Genomic DNA, 14,483 nt, shown 5'->3' with positions numbered 1-14,483 from the left:
GCAACAGCGTAGATAGACCTGGAGATTGTTATGCTAAGTGAAATAGGCCTGTCAGAGAAAGAAAAATACAGTATGTTCTCACTCATATGTGGAATCTAATGAACAAAATAAACTGATGAACAAAATAAAACCTGAGGCATGGATACATGGAACAAACTGACAGATCTCAGAAGGGAAGGGGGTGGAGGCTACTGGAAGAGATTGGCCAAAGAACATATATTCCTATGTGCGTAACCTGTGGACATAGAGAACAATGTGGTGAAGGTTGGGGGTGGGGGGCAAGGGCTGGGTGGAGGGAACCAAAGTGGCAGGGGGAGAAATAGGGGATGTTTGTAATAGTGTCAATGTAAAAAAAGATAATAAAAAACATATTTTAAGTATAAGTCATAGAGAGATTAAAAGGAAAAATGTTGAAAACAATATTCTATGTAACCCCTAAATACAAGAACGTGGGTGTGCTATATTAAAGTCAGACAAAGTGGACTTCAAGACAAACATATTACCAGAGATAAAGAGAGCATTTTCTAATTATCATCAAGAAGACCAAACAATCTTAAATGTGTATATACACTTGGAAACATTTCTTGTAGTACTCATCTTCTGGAGACAAAAATCTTTGTTTCTGTCTCTCTGAAAATATTCATATATTGCCCCTATTTTATAGAATATAAAATATTAAGTAGAGAATTTTTTTTCTTTTTAGCAGTATAAAGAAGTTGTTCCAGTTTTCTGTCCTCATTCTTATTGTTGTCTTTTGTAGATAATGTTTTTCTGCTCTGGCTATTTTTATAATTTTTTTCTTTATCTCTGTGTTTTAGCAGTTTGTGACCTGTCTAGGTTTGATCTTCTATTTATTCTACTAAGTTTCACTGAGCTTCTTGGATCTTTGGGTCAGTTTTGGAAAGTATTTGTCTATTGTGTGTTCAGAAAGACAGACAGACAGACAGACAGACAGACAGACAGAAAGACCATATTTTTTCTGTTATTTTCCTGTTTTCCTTCCGGAACTCCAGTTACCTTGTTTTCTAGACCATTTGACATTATCCTACTGTTCTATTTTTTTCTCCTTAGTTTACTCTTTTTTGTTTATTTGTTTGGGTAATTTCTATTGATTTGTCTTCAAGTTCATCGATCTGCTCCTGTATGGTATCTAGCTTGGTGTTAAATCTATTACATAAATTCTTCTCTTTTATATTATATTTTTCATTTCTATTATTTTCATTTGGGTTTTTGCTTATAGTTTTCTTCTCTCTCCTTGAGTCACTAATCTGTTCATGCATATTTTTCCATTATATTCTGTAAAATATTTAAATGTATATTATTGTTACTTTAAAGTCCCTACCTGGGCCATTTCTGGGTCTGATTCAATTGACTATTTCCTCTTTTGACCATGAATAAGATTTTCTTGATTTTTGAACCTTTCATATATCTCAATATATGGAGACATTCTGTGTAGAATACCAGTAGAGACTAAGTAAATAACAGTCACGTCCAGAAAAGGAATCATCTTTTTGTCTGAGGGCATGTGTGGGAGCATTGAGCCAATCTATAGCTCAGCTGAATATGGGCTTGATTGCAACTTAAATTAGATTTATTTTGCCACTGGCTTAAAACAATTTGAGAAGGCAAAAAATTCAAGATAACCTTTACTTGGGTTTGAGATCTGAGCACTGGTGAGATTCTAGGAAATTCTTTATGCTTTATAATTAATCTGACTGCCAACTTCCCTCCCCCTCACACACACATGCTGGAGAGTATTCTCTTTGCTCTTCAACTTTTCTCTCTGCTTTCTACATCTTGCGAGTCTGCTCTGTCTCCAGATGTCCTGCCCACATCTTTTGGAGAATGGCTGCAGTGCACTTGGTGGAAGCCAAGAAATTACTGGGTAATTTCTCTCATATCTCCTGCTCCACCTCCAGCTCAGCCTTGCACTTGAAGAAGGCCCTAGGCACCTCAGGGGAATCTGTTCCAAAGTTCTTGCCCTACCTCCAGCCCTCATCATATTACCTCTGGTCTAGATGATAACTATGGGAGTGAGTTGGTGGGTAGGCACAGATTCATAGTTTGGCTGGAACTCCTCACGTCCTAATCTGTCCTGGTAACCCACACACTGCTATCCGTTTGTCAAAGTTTGGCAGCCTTCTCCTTACCCCCATGCAAAACAGATTCCTCTTTCTCTACCTCTTCACCAGTAATGAAGATGTCATTGGTCTCTTCTTGGCAAAAGGAATCATCATTTTTCAAAATTTAGCTTATTTTTACTTCTTTGCAATTGTGATTTTGTAGGTTATTTGGCTTGTTATTATTGTTAAGATAGAAGCAAAGGTCTCTTGTAATTGTTTTGCATTCTAAGTGGAGGGGGAGCTCAGTTCTTTCTGTTTTTACTAACTTTTTATGTCCAGCATCTAGACCCCTATCCCTGTGGCTGCGATAGAGATAGGTTTGGGTGATTCCAACTCAAAACCCCTACCTTTTCTGTGCCAAAGACTTTCTATTGGATGAGGCTCATAATTTCTCACTCCTTCTCACTCCTCATCTCCAGGAGGAGATGTCCCCCAATAGACTCTTCAGACCCCATTAAGTGGGTCTGTTAGACCCCATTAAGGGTTTCTGTTAGATCCACCCCATCAGTATCACAGAGATACCTGCATCTCCCTATTCACAACACATCACATCACAGCAATGATACACGATTGTGTCACATTAAAATGACAATACCCCAAAGATGGCCACACCTTAAGAACATTTTTGGTTAGGTGACATCAAGGCCTACAGAAATGGTAGAGGACCTGGACTGGTGTAGCTCAGCAGATTTGGCATCAAACCACAAACTGAAAAGTCATCGGTTTGATTCTCTCTCAGGCACATGCCTGGGTTGCAGGGCCAGGTCCCCAGAAGGGGGCATGTGAGAGGCAACTGATCTATGTTTTTCTCACACATTGATGTTTCCTTCCTTCTCTTTCTCCCTACCTTCCCCTCTCTCTAAAGAGAAATAAATAAGGTCTTTTTTAAAAGTATTAAAAAAAGAAATGGTAGAGGTCTCAGGGAAAGGGAGGGAGTAAGAAACTCCTACTTACTAACATTTACAGTATCTTCTTTGAGTCACCCCTTTTCAGAGTTAATGCTTGTGGTAGCTCCTTGAGATGGACCTTCTCACTTTAGTAAGGAAGCTAAGACTCAGAGAGGTTGTATAACTTGCCTAAGCAGCAGAACTTGGATTTGAACTCAGCCAACCCACTCCAAAGCCAAGGATTTTATTATTTTTTTTCTGATCAACTCAGTGAAAGGTGCAGCAGAAGATGGGAGTGGGGAGACCACTGCTTCCCAGCGTGGCCTGGCGTTGACCCCGTAGATATGACAGCAACTGGGTTGGTACCAGCAGTGGGGGCTCTAGTTTCTGAGACCAGAGCGCTCCTCAGTGGGGCCCTACCACACTCAAACCATGTATTTGCTGAGTGACTTTGAGCAGTTCACTGAATTAAAAAAAGATAAGTATCAGTATTTGTCTGAAAAATATCTGAGGTGCCCAAACCCTTTGAAAACATTCCTGTGGGAAACAGAGAGCAGCTTCTTCATGAGCCCTCTTTTCAGCACACCTCTCTCCAGTGAACTGGATCTGAGGAAAAAGCAACAGCCCCATGTCCGCCACAGCTCCCCGCCCATCCCGGTCCCCACAAGCCTTCTCTCCATGCCGGAGGCCACCTCACACTTGGCCTCCTCTCCCTGGCGCAGCAGCTAACGCAGGAAAAGCCGAAGCGTAATTAGTTAATAGCAGAGCTCCTCTGTTAATGGAAAGGGCACTTCAAACTTACTTATGCAAACCGATACTGGGGGGTTTGTCAGAAACCATCAATAGGATGCAACGGAGAGGACTCTTAGGTCACTTGTTAAGTGGGGACAAAGCTTGTCTTGTTTAAGCTTTGAGATCCAGAGTGGCTCTCTGGACCACTAGGCAGCTTGGAAGAAAAAGTGCCAGGAGAGGAAGCTGGGAACCCCTCTTCAGAATATCTTCTCCCTGATAAGAGTATATGTCAGGACTATGCTGCATATTCAACTGGCATTACCTCAGATTTTCCTCTCTACAACCTGAGAAATAGATATTATTACTGCCCTTATTTTATAGTTGAGAATATAAGACTTAGGTGGGTATGAAACTTGATTAAGGTCAAGCAAGTAATAGGTGATGGGCTGGGATTTGAACCTAACACTGCCTGAATTCTAGGTCTAGGTGGTTCACCACATTGCATGATGCTTTCCCTCTCAAGGGTGGGGGCACTCTGAAACCTGAGTTACTACTAGAGATGACATCTGGATCTTCTTAAGGCTGGAATTGATCACCATGTCCCTTTTCTCCCTGGGTTCACAGCCACAGTATATTTCCCAGGCTGCTTTGCAATTGGGTTAGTTATATGACTGAATGCTAGTCAATGTAGTATGAGCAGAAGTAACACCCCCTACCCTTCACACACACATACACATACATGTGATCTCCATGCTCTTTTCCACTTCGGGCTGACTGAATTGGAAGTGGTTCCCAAGGCAGTTTGTGAACCATGTGTCAAAGATGGTAGGTCCACAAGTTAGAAGGTGACTCACCACTTGGAGGAGAACATTGCCCCCCAAAACACCTGTATCAGCCTCCTTTACTGTGTTAATCCACCTGAAGGTTTATCAATGGTGAACCACCTAGACCTAGAATTCAGGTTTATGTTATCTTAAGCAGTATAACTACTGTCACCTGGGAGGTGACTGAGGCAGTAAGGGAATTGGCTCTAATACTCTCTGTGATTGACTTGTCTAGAGTGGCAGGGGAGAGCAAGTTTGGTTGTTGTTGCATAAATTCAGGTTTGGGCGGCAGCTTCACTACAGATTAACTGGGACATCTTGAACAATTTATTTAATTTTTCTCGGTATCACTTTTTTCCTGAAAATGAGAGTGATATTTATATCATTTTGTATGAATTTAACTCATTCAACAGATTTTATTGACCACTGACCACGTGCATGCCGATGATTGCTCTAGATGCTGGGAGCAGAGACAACATCTCTGCCCGTATAGTACATTTTGTGGTGGGGGGTGTGATGGGCAAGAGGACTGGACAGTGAGTTAATAAATAAGTATGTCATACGGCGAGTAGGCACATGGAGAGCTAGTAAAGCAGGAAGGGAGAATGAAAATACCAGGAGGAAAGGGTTAGTGGCAGGTGGTCAGGGAAAGTGTCTTTAAGAATATTGAACATAGGCCTGAAGGTAATTAAATAAGAGAATGAGCCATGCAAGTATTTGGACAAAGAGCACTTTAGGCAGAGGGACCAGCAAATGCGAAGGCCTGAGGCTGGAGCGTGCGTGGTATGTTGGAAGAGCAGCCAGGTGGTTGGTGTGTCTGAAGCAACGAGGGTGAGGGATAAATGTAACAATGTTGGAAAGTACCCAGTACCGTTCAACAAATGTTAGAGTACTTCCTTCCTATACGACGGCTTTCTAGTCACCCTTGGAAGTACTCACTGCCAAAGACAAACAAACGAACAATTACAAAAATAAAAATGGAGGCAAATCAAAGAGGAATTTCCTATATTGACTTGGAATTTCACCAAGGCTTTGATTCCTGTTTCATCAAAGTACTTCTGGCAAAGGATCACCTTCTAAGCTATTTTTAGTTATTATCCCTTAAAGGAGTTGATTGCAAGTTTGACTAAGGATAGTAGGAGAGAAGGGTTTGAGAGAGGAGGTAACTAGGTTTTTGGAAAGTGGAGAGCCAGGGCCAGGGAAAGGAGAGCAAAGGGAGATCATGGAAGCTTAACCCTGGCTGAGGTCACTTTCTGAAGCTCTGTGTGCTGTAGCATTAGGTGGGTGTCAAAGGAACTTATATGTACAGGAGTCATTGACACAAAGAAAGGTTGCTCATAACTTATGAGATTGCATTGCATTGAAAGAATGAGTTCCCTCTTTCCCAGATGAACGGCCCCCTGCACTCTGTCACTAGAGAGCAGCAGAGAAAGCCCCTGGGACATAGAAAAGTGTCAAAGGTCTCTGTGTCCCTAGGCTCCTAACCCCTCTGCTTGCAAAATGCCCATTGTCAGCATTTTTCACTGAAAGCAACAGAAACTACTCTGACTATTTCAAGATGAAATGGAATTATTAAATGATACTCGGTTTCCTTCAGAATCATTGGTGCTAGGTGAGAAGAAGTTTCAAGGCTGAGCTTCCAGGAAAAATGCTCCATCCACCTCATAGAAGTGGTCTGAAGATGCAGCCACCATTGCAGCTGCTGCAACTCAGGGCCAGGAACACTTCCTCTCTCCCACAGGCACTGCTGCCTCTAGCATGAGGCCCACTTCTGTCTGGGGCTGGACCTGGTCCCCAAGGCCTGATGCCTTTGCTGCTGCTAGGGCCAACCAAAGGGGTTCCTTCGGCAGAGCCTGGTTCCTCATGTTGCTCATTTCCTCGTTTCCAGGACAGAACTGTAGGTGGAGGTGTATAATGACAGAGCTAGGTCACAGCTCTGCTTCTTAGTTGCAAAAGAAGTTAGGAATTAGAGCTGTGACTACAATGAGAAGGCAGGACTGATATGATGGGAGTTTCCCCAAATACAGAAAGGATTGGTAAGGATAGTACCAGTGTTGCCTGTAGGCAGTGTTTACAGATGGCACTTTTTGGAATCTTAGAACAAAAGGCCTGGATTACTTTCTTGGCCTCTGGAAGGAACAATGCCCTGGCACCCAGGACCAGAAGGTCCAGTGAGGCGTGGCAGAGGGGCATGCTGGGTGTGGGGTCCTTGAAGGCATGCAAACAGCCACAGAGAATGGGAGGAGCTGAGGCAAGCTTATGTAAGCTTCGTCTTTCTGATGGTACCTCACCCTGCAAAGAGAACAATGCCTTCATGGGAAATGACAGGGAAAGCCAAAAAAAAAAAAAAATTGTCTGAGTTTGGTTTGTGTGGGGACTTAATTACTGAGTTATACTGATGCCTGCATAAACTCACAGCTCAGAAGTGATTTTTTTTTTTAGAAAGTTCTGGTAAACAGAAGCCCGTAAATGCTTAGAGGAACCCAGGGATGTTTTCCATTTGTCCTGAGCTGGACACCAAACAGATATATTCATTATTCCCTGCCCACTTAGAAGGTCTCTTCCCGTCCTGGGTTAATAAACTTCAGCTTTGAAGGAGATGACATCCATTTCCATTTTCCTAATCTGATCAGATAGCACTTTGAATAAATTTTGAATGAATTGGAACCCCTATCTTACACTTGACGCACAAGTCAGAACTCCGAGATGACTCAGTATGCACTACCCACACAACTCAGACTCGGATGGCTTTGATGTTCCGCAAAGCACTTTCCCACGAACGGTGACATTCTCTTGGCAGGGTGGGGCATGGTCAGAAAGAACTTCATCTCCTGTGTCAAAACAAATTTCCAGTCTCTGCTGGACCCTGTTGTCTCTCACCCCCCTGTTCACACCACCATACCTGTCTTCTGCTGGTTCCTGTGCCCAGCTTGCCATCCTTCAAAGTAGGCCATGAGCCCCCTCCTCCAGGAAGCCTTCCTGTTCTGGCTGCATCTTTCTAGCAGCTCCAGTCTGACTATTTGATGAGATGGGATGCAGAATGGAGGTGCTTGGGAAATCCCAGAGGCCAGTTTCAGTTTGATCTCTGGGCTGTAGGACCCCTACAAAGCCTGATTCTTGAAGACATAACACTGAGTAGTTTGGTCCCTGAGCCAGTCTTGGTTTTAATTTCCCTGCTAAGTTTCTGTTCTCCAGCAACATATGACCCCGTTTTCTCCTTCAGTAACCTCAGTGGTAGCTCTCACCATGTTAAACAACGGGCTGATTTGGCATGGAAAAATGCAGTCAATTGTTTCCTTAAAACCTGAATGTTTTAGGCCCTGGGAACATTTTAAGTAACTTTAATGAGAAGAACTTCTGGTGAAGCCGAGTTAAGGTTTTAAAGGCTCTAACTGCTCCCCAGAGAAGCTGTCAGGGTTAAGTAACCTCATTCAGGTGTGTGCATTCAGGATGAGCAAAAGAAGGCAGAAGTGGGGAGCAGAGGCTGCAGGAGAGACGTCCCTGAGTCTGATGGATGAAACTTCATGGGCCTGAACGATTTCCAGAGCTGTGCCTGGTGCTGTCCCCAGCAGATACCTGCTGGCTGACCGCTATTCCCTCAAATGGTCAAACAAATGACTTACTTTTTCCTGGGCTTTGTTGCCTTCTAATTTGGAACCCAAATGAACAGTTCTGTCTTCTCCTCTTTCATTTAAATACAAAACCAAACCAAACAAAAACCAAACCCCGAAGTCTCTTTTCCCTTCTAACCCCCACTGGAACTTTTTATCTGTGCATCATTCATTTGTTTATTTATGACACCAGTACTTACAAAGCGCCTCCTGGGCGTCAGGCACTGCCCTAGCCACTGGGGATGCACCCAATGATTCACTGTAAATTTAATGGCAGTAAAATGAATTTATGTACCAAAGAGGACAGAGAGGTGCACCACATCTGCTGGCAGGGGGTGACTCCTAAGGTGAAATCCCACAAAAATGCTAGTGTTCGGATGAGCCAACATCCTCCCAAGTTAGGGCTGTGCACAGTGTCGTGGGGGAATTCTGTCACATAATAATAATACTCCCCCTGTACCCTTTAAGGCATGTGGAAAGCGAGGCGCTTCGGAACTGGGGCTCAAGTTGAGTTCTTTTTTCAATTGAAACAGAAAGCCCTTTGTGTGGGCCTTCCCCCCTCCAGCCTCGGTGGTCTGTTCACTCTGACACCAGCCCGGCAGCCACTTTCGGTAGAAATACTGCCTGCCTTGCAATAGCCACTCTGTCTGCGACCATCACAGGGGCCTGAATGGGTGTGGGAGCTGTACCCTTGGAATTAAATAAGAGAAACAGAGGCAAGAGCAGGGCACGACAGAACCGAGACGATTCAGTCTTCCGATGCGAGTGAGATCTAAATTGGGAAGTATTTGGCTGATGGCGAGGGCAGATAAACGTTACAGATTTGATGTAATCCCAGACCTCAGGCTTGAAACTGAGCTTGACCCTTCCCATTGAGCACTTTTATGCAATACTACTGGACATGTAGTAACAAGAAAGGAAACAGAGGAAGGATATCAGTTCAGCCATATGTCAACGCTGGGAGAGAAGATGACAGGGAGGCAAGGCATGAGATGTCCGTTGAGTCAGAAGTTGAAAGAACAAAAAAAAATCCTATGAAGTTAAAGCTCGTGTGTCCTTGGGGAAACAAAGGAGCTTATGTGAGAGGGATGATCTTTCATTATAGGATGTGGGACCTGTGTGTATTGCACAGGGGCCTGGGGATGTCATCTGGCTGTTTAGAAGTCCAACAAAACCATATGGCCTGAAATTCAATTGACAATAATGACCAATTGTGCTCATTTGTCCTCAGAAGCCTGTGTATAAAGGGGGGTGGAACAGTTGTCACTAGACGCATTACAGAGGGGGGAACTGAGCACGGGCTGTTTACTTGGCTTATTTAGGCTTGTACAACTGGCGGCTGAATTTTGCATCAAGTGCAGTATTTGCATCCTGTCCTCCCGTAAGAATGCTGCCCTGAATTTATTTATTTTTTTAAAAGATTTTATTTATTTACCTTTAGAGGGGAAGGGAAGGAGAGAGGGAGAGAAATATCAATGTACGGTTGCCTCTCATGCATCCCCTGCTGGGAACTGGCCTGCAACCCAGGCATGTGCCCTGACTGGGAATCGAACCGCAATACTCTGGTTCGCAGGCCCGTGCTCAATCCACTGAGCTACACCAGCCAGGTGCCTTGAATTTATTAAGGATATTTGCACGTATCATCTCAGTGGCCCAGCCCAGCTATCCTGTAAGAGATAGAATGGACAGTAAAACTGAAGACCAGAGAAAGATTGAGAAGGCACCGGAACGCCTGTTTCTTGAGTACTTGCTGTGTGCTTTATGTAGGCAGTCTCAGAAAATCCAGTCTTTTGAAAGTAGGTATCATTCATCTGTTTTAAAGATGGGAAGGCTGAATCATGGGCAAGTAAGAAATGTGCCCAAAGCCACCCAACCAGGAAGTGGTAGACTTGAGGTCCAGACCAGGTGTCTGAGCCCAGAGCCTGGGCTGGCGATTCCCAGCCCTCAGCCCCTGCCTGTAGATGCCCTGTAGCCCATCGAGGTAGAGGCCGAGTTAGAACTCCATTTCTCCACTCCTGGCGTTTCCATCAAGCTGGTGAAGCAGGAGCATGGAAGCCGGGGCCTGAGTTTGGATCTGGGCTCCCCTGCATACTAGGGGAGCACCTGGTGTAATTACTGAGGGTCTGTCAGGACCAGTTGCTCCTTCTGTAAAATAAACAGGTAGGAGCAGTACTCGGGTGTGAGGAGCACTCAGCCTGTGGTGGCAGGGTTCTGGCGGGACAGCCCAGGCGCCTGTGTCTCGACTTGACCTGTCCCTGTTCCTCTATTTTGTCCCCTCCTCATTTCCACAGGCAGGCACACATTGTTGAAATCTTCCTGTGCTCCCCTTCTCTTCTCTTTTTTCCTCTCCTGAGTTCTTACCATGGGTGTGGAGTAACCTCTCTTTTTTTTCCTACCCCTTTATGCCATGGCCAGTGTGTAAGAGGGCAGAATGGAGCAGTCAACTGACTTCTCCCCATCCCTCCTCAGCTTCTGTATCAGTCCGGGGTCTTTAGGGCAACAGAAGGGGAGCTGAGGCCATCATGGGCACTGGCAAGTCTGAAACCTGTAGGGCCGGGTGGCCGGCTGGAAACTGAGGCAGGAGCTGATGCTGCTGGTGGCAGGACTTCTTCAGTTTTGCTTCTAAGGCCTTGCAACTGACTGGATGAGGCCCACTCACATGATCCTTTCCTTAAAGTCAACTGATTGTAGATGTTACTCACATCTGCAGAATGCCACCACAACACCTAGATAAGGTTTGGTGGAATAATTGGCTACTACAGAACAGCCCAGTCTATAGTGAGTAACTATCACAGCTTCCTTGACTGCCCTTGGAAGCTTCTCAATCAGGGTTTTTCTTCTTCCTTCATTTGATGTGCCTGCTCTTTAAATATTGGGGATCTCCAAGGTTACATGGTTGCTACCTTGCTGATTCTAAGTTCTCCTCTGGGACAGTTTTATTTCCATGTAACAGCCTAGTCTCTGCTTACACATCAGCAATAGCCTTGTTGGTATTTCCAGAGGACTGTTTCTGATTGACCACTAACACCTTCATCGGGTGGTGAAGTCCCCCTCAGCTTCTACCTAATTCCCTCTTCAACCTGTTCACCCTGCCGAATCCAGCTTTCCCCATTCACCTGCTTGGCCCAACCAGAAATCTGGTCATCATTCTTGACTCTTCCCTCTCCCCCTGTGCATACATTCAATAGGTGACTAACTCCTGCTGATTTTTACCTACTACATGTCTCATTCATCTGGTAAAGAAAATATTTATTGATTATCTACATATAGCACCAAGCTAGACTCCAGAGCAAAGTTTCTCAGCCTTGGCATTATTGACATTTTGGGTCAAATAACTCTTTGTTGTGGGAAATAACCTGTGCATTGGCAGTATTTAGCAACATGGCTGTTTGGAAGGGCCACCGTGACAAAATGCCACAGATGGTTGGGGGTAGGGGTGGTGCTTAAACAACAGAAATTTATTTTCTTACAGTTCTGGCAGGTAGAAGTCCAATGTCAAGGTGACATCAGGGCTGGTGTCTCCTGAGGTCTCTCCCCTTGGCTCTCAGATGGCCACCTCCTCCCTGAGTCCTCACACGGCCTTTTCTCCATGCAGGCACATCCTGGTGGCTTTCTTCTTCTTATAAAGTCATTGGTTATATTGGATTTAGCCGCCACCCCAAAGGCCTCATTTTAACTTAATCACTTCTTGATGATCTTACCTCCAACTCCTGTTACATTCTGAGGTACTAGGGCTTGGGACTTTAACATACGAATTTTGGAGGGACAAATTCAGTCCAGAAAACCTGGACCCCACCCACAAGACCTTGGTAGTGTTCCTCACTCCAAGTTTGGATGACAACCAAAAATGTCTCCAGATACTGCTAAATGTCCCCTGGGGCGAAACTGCCCAGTTCTTAGCATCACTGCTCTACGCAGCAATAGTTTTTTCTTTAACACTGGCTGTGTATTAGAATCACTTGGATAAATTTGAAAAACAACTACGACAACAGCGACCCACCCACGGAGATTCTGTTTTAATTTGGGGGATGGTGGTTGGGGCCCAGGCAGGAGCATTCTGTAAAAATGTTCCAGACTATTCTAATGTGCACCCAAGGATGAGAACATTCTAGCAGAATGAGAGTGAACAAGATAGACATTGTGTAACAAATCTCATGATTAAAAAATTAAAACGCAGTTAAGGTTATTTTTCACATACTGTTTTATAACATTTTCTTTAGCAATGTCCAGCAAATGTCTGCTGGACATTTTCTTGTGTCGTTAGATAATCTATAGGTAAATTTTAATGAGTTTGCATGTGGATATTCTGTAACTCATTTAATCAGGGCCCTGATTAAATGTATTTTAGAGATTTCAAACTCTTCTCTAATGAGGTTAAACTGCAAAGAATATTATATGTGTATTTCTGTAAGCAGCTTTGATCATTTTCTTAGGGTAAAATCTGAGAGGTGGAAATCCTGGGCAAAAGTGGTGAATATTTGAGTGGTTATTTGATACATATTATGAAATTGCTCCTCAGAAGTCTATTAATTTACAGTTTGCCAACAGAACAAATAAAAAGCCATTACCCTATATCCTCACCTGCCTTGGATATTTCAATTTTTGAAATGAAATGAAATGAAATGTGGTACCTTGTTTTACCTTGAACTTCTTTGGTTATTAGTAAAGCTAAATATTATAAACACTTCTGTGTTATCTGTGTTTCATTTTTTGAATTGCTTGTTCATGTTATTTTCTCATTTTTAACAATATTTAATTTTTCTTATAGATTTATAAGAGCTTATTGTAAGAATCTTAATTCTTTGTCTCATATGTTGCAAACATTTCTATCAAGTTAACATTTGCCTTCAGTGTGTGTTAATGTCTTTTATTTCTAGAAGTAATTTGCTTGTCATTAAATATGTATTTCCTTCCTTCCTAATTTTTTAATCCTGACCTGAGGATACTTTTTCATTGCTTTTAGAGAGAAAGGAAGGGAGAGAAACATTGATGTGAGAGAGAAGCACTGATTGGTTGCTTTCCCTATGTGTCTGGCCCAGAATCATTCAAGCCTGGAGCAGGGACTGAACTTACACCCTAGGTATGTGCCCTGACTGGGAATCAAACCCACAACCTTTTGGTTATGGAATAATGCTCCAACCAATTGAGCCACACCAGCCGGGGTCCTCCCTTCCTAATTTTATTCATAAAAGTTTTGTATACTAACCATGAGATCAGTATTCATCTACATTTTTGTTCTTTTATTATTTTTTGCACACTTGATTTGTAAACTCCATTAGAAATTTTGGCATGCATATGAGGTAAGGATTGAATTTTACATTTTATTTGAAATAGTCATCCTAGTACCACTTCTTAAAAATTTCATCTCTTTCTGTACATTTGAAATGTCACACTTTTCCTAGCCTAGATAAATTCTTACCTGCTTGAGCTTGTTTTAGTGCTTCCTGTTCTGCATTATTTTATTTACTAGGTTTACAATTTGTTTTGGCAGCTGAAGTTCAGCTTCTTTTCATTATTATCCATTTTTCAAAACAATTTTTGAAATTCAAAAACATTTTTTTCAGATTCCTAAAACTCCCATTTTTAATTTGAAGAAAAGTCCATTAACTTGGGAAGAATGTAGAGCTTTGCAATATTAAATCTTACCTTTCAGACAATACATATGCATGCATATACTTCTTCTATTCTCAAGTACTCTCTGTGGATCTTTGTAAAGCATGTCATTTTCTTTATAAGGGTCCTGCACATTTCTGGTTAAATTTATTCCAGGATCTTTGTATTTTTGCTACTATTGAAAATGAAATCCTTTATGCATTATATATACTGGGTAGTTATTGTTGCTATTTTAAGAAGACATTATCTTTTATACATATTTATTTGTAATTGTCTAGTTTACTGGGTAATTAGTTTCAGTGGTTTACTACCTTGAATTTTTGGGGTTGGTGACTATCAGTTATGTAAATAATGTTAATTTGGTCTCCTTTTCAATGTTGGCATTTCTTATTTCTTCTTCTATTACTGTGTTGGCTAACTGTCTTTAAAAAAAATAACTACCATGGGAATAATGAGCATAGTTAACCTGTCCTTGATGTATTTTGATCTTTTACTTATACCAATATGAGATGGGCCAAAGTTTTTTAGACTGTTTATTGTGCTGTTTTAGTCTTTGTCAGATTTTGGTATGGGCATTATGCTAACTTCACAAATTAAACAAGGGAGCTTTCAAAAAAATTATATGGTCTGGAACATTTTACATGGCAATAGAATAGTTGATTTCTTGAAAGTTTGAAAGAATTTGCCCATAAA

At 42.5% G+C, this 14,483-nt stretch overlaps 1 long non-coding RNA gene across 1 annotated transcript in view; it reads left to right on the top strand.

Moving 5' to 3' along the window:
• LOC119047964 (uncharacterized) overlaps positions 1-14,483 on the top strand; it is a 381,649-nt gene that overhangs the window by 10,264 nt on the left and 356,902 nt on the right. The gene's annotated exons all lie outside the window — the stretch shown is intronic.

Source organism: Artibeus jamaicensis, unplaced genomic scaffold, assembly GCF_021234435.1.
Source record: "Artibeus jamaicensis isolate MK-2021 breed Jamaican fruit bat unplaced genomic scaffold, CSHL_Jam_final contig_465, whole genome shotgun sequence".
Lineage (NCBI taxonomy): Eukaryota > Metazoa > Chordata > Mammalia > Chiroptera > Phyllostomidae > Artibeus > Artibeus jamaicensis.
Note: the sequence above shows the minus strand (reverse complement) of the source record. Positions and strands in the feature narration are given on the sequence as shown.